Here is a 2,890-nt window from a genome sequence, read left to right as displayed (position 1 = left end):
TAGGATGTGCGCAACAGCTCCCCCTCAGTCACCTTCCGTCATTACACTGCACAGAGAGCTCTTAATCAGAGCTCTCTGAAGTTCTGCTGTTTAGTGCTGCGGCGGGTCCTAGTGCCCGCCGGCTCTAATATTCATGACGGAGACAGCAGTGGAGTGCTGCTGCTGCTCACGTTTGGAGAAATAAAAGTGCTAGAAATGACAGGGGGGGCACGTGCCTGTGTGCCCCTCCCCTGGATCCGCCACTGGGCAAAACCATGTGCACTGCAGGGGAGGCAGATTTAACATGTGCAGAGAGAGTTAGATTTGGGTGTGGTGTGTTCAATCTGCAATCTAATTTGCAGTGTAACAATAAAGCAGCCTGTATTTACCCTACACAGAAACACTATAACCCACCCAAATCTAACTCTTTCTGCAAATGTTATATCTGCCCCCCCTGCAGTGCACATGGTTTTGCCCAAATGCTAAAAAATTTCCTGCTGCGATCAACTTGGAATTACCCCCATGGTTCTGTCCATTAGAGAACAAATTTGCTGCTGCGATCAGGTCTGAATTAGGCCCAATGTATGATACTAACATGGTCCTAGCACTAGGGAAGATAAAACCTGGAGCAAATAACTTGGGTCTCTATGAGAAAGAATCTTGGGTTTTGGATAAAAAGTCAATAACATAGATAAATTGCAAATGAATAAAAATGAAAGTACATAACAAAATGCAGTAGTATAATTATACAAATAGTATGTCTGACCAGGAAATTCTGGTTATTTAGATCATCATTTGGCAAAATTCTGGCAAAGAGATTTGCAGAGTGTCGGGTGACCGGCAAAGAGATCTGCAAAGTGTCAGTTGAAGACGACGGGAGGGATCGCAGAGGAATTAGTGACTGGAGAATAGCATGCAGGAGGTAAGTTACCATACTTGTGTAATTGTGTGAGTGGTGGGGGGTATTGAGAGCACAGTACAAAACATAGGGTCTATGGTGGGGGAGAGCAGACAATACAAAACATGCAGAAGGGGGCGACTTGGTATAGCACATACAGATGGTGTGGGGGCACAATACAAAAACATAGCAATTGTGGCGTACTCTATAAGACATATATAGGAAGGATATACACTTTTGGGGGTTGCAAGATGTAGTACATACTGTAATACAGAAAAACAGGAAGGGTGGGGAGAGCATGATACAGAACGGGTGTGGTATGGAAGGTAGATAGTAACTATGTCAACAGTGTCTAGGTCGACCACTATTGGTCAACAGTAACTAGGTCGACAGGGTCTCTAGGTCGACAGGGTCTTTAGGTCGACATGGTCTAGGTCATCAGGTCAAAAGGTGTCGACCTAGAAACCCTGTCGACCTAGTTACTGTCGACCAATAGTGGTCGACCTAGATAGTGTCAACTTAGTTACTGTCGACCTAGAGACCGGATCCCATACAGAACATACAGATCGGGGGAAGAACAATACAGATTAGGGGAGATATTGAATTGGTGTATATTTACAGTATATCCCATCGCAAAGTGATTGACAGGAAGTCAGCGTTTGAGGTGGTAACGGGAGTGGCTAACTGTATACAGACATGTCAGGTCCGTTCACACGCCGTTCCATGTGCGTGCATAAATTACCCATTGCGACCTGTGTTGCTGCTGGAGAGCCCCTTGTGTCTAGGAGACTTGCTCAGCCTACGACTGCTCAGACTCACGATGCAATTGGGAATGGCAAGATTGCAGCAGCGATCGCTTCAACAACCACAACTGAATCAGGCCACAATTACACCATTATATTACTATTTTATCACATTTAACAACTAAGGGGTCAGTTTAATTAGGTGCGAGTTTGTCTTACAACAGCCGCACTTTCCGGGTAGCCCCATAGGCTGAATCTGGCCACGAAGGGTGTGAGTTTGGATGCTGTTGAATCGTCGCAGCAATGGTAACTTGTACCTAATTGGATTGACCCCTAAATGTTAGCAATTTATAGCTTTTATTATTTACTGGTCAAATTTCTTTTCTGAATGTACCCACTAATTACTATAAGAGAGAACTTATCCCCCCAATGTGTGTATTGTATAAAAACAATGGGCCCTTTGGGATAATTGTCCTTATTTTAGGTATTTTCCATGTCCTCAGTAGTTAGAGTAACATATTTACATAGAGAGATTTTTCTCTCTACACAACCACACCACTGTTTGCAGTTTGTCTCTCTGCTTGTTCATCCACTAACAATGATTTTTCATCTCTTCCTCTTCGTCTACACGCAGTGGGTGATCCCTGAATAGCTGCCCTGGGAGGAGAGCTGCGGACACATGCTCCAAATGTTGGAACATATGCATTACCTATTAGGAGATGCGGTAAAGATGCCGGCTGTTGGGTTTACAGCAGTCAGAATACTGACACTGGGATCCTGACACTTTTCAGAATCCCGACGTTGGAACTCCAAATGGGCAAGGATACCGACGCCCGTATCCCCACGATCATAGGTTTAGGGCTGGGCAAGGGGGGTTAGGTTTAGGCATCAGGCACGGGGGGAGGAGGGTTGGTTAGGCTGCAGGGGAGGGAGGGTTATGTTTAGGCATCAGGTGGGGGGTTAGGTTTAGGCGTCAGGTGGGGGTTAGGGTTAGGCTGCAGGTGGGTGGAGGTTAGGGTTAGGCTGCAGGTGAGTGGAGGTTAGGGTTAGGCTGTGGATAGGGTGGGTTAGGCACCCCCGGGGGGAGGATAGGCTGCGTGGGAGGGAAGGTTAGGTTTAGGCATCAGGCGGGAGGGTTAGGTGTAGGCATTAGGTGGGAGGGTTAAGTTTAGGCTGCAGGTGGGGTAAGCTTAGGGTTAGGCACCCCTGGGGGTGGTTAGACTGCGGGGAGGGAGGGTTAGGTTTAGGCGGGGGGGTTAGGTTTAGGCAT

General features: G+C 46.9%; 1 long non-coding RNA gene across 1 annotated transcript; it reads left to right on the top strand.

The window, feature by feature from the left end:
- Positions 1 to 770: 770 nt before the first annotated feature.
- LOC134929091 (uncharacterized) lies at positions 771 to 2,512 on the top strand. Its single transcript, XR_010178274.1, has 2 exons — positions 771 to 901; positions 2,255 to 2,512. It is a non-coding gene; the product is annotated as an uncharacterized LOC134929091 (long non-coding RNA).
- The last annotated feature ends 378 nt before the right edge of the window (positions 2,513 to 2,890 follow it).

This window comes from Pseudophryne corroboree, chromosome 5, assembly GCF_028390025.1.
Source record: "Pseudophryne corroboree isolate aPseCor3 chromosome 5, aPseCor3.hap2, whole genome shotgun sequence".
NCBI lineage: Eukaryota > Metazoa > Chordata > Amphibia > Anura > Myobatrachidae > Pseudophryne > Pseudophryne corroboree.
Note: the sequence above shows the minus strand (reverse complement) of the source record. Positions and strands in the feature narration are given on the sequence as shown.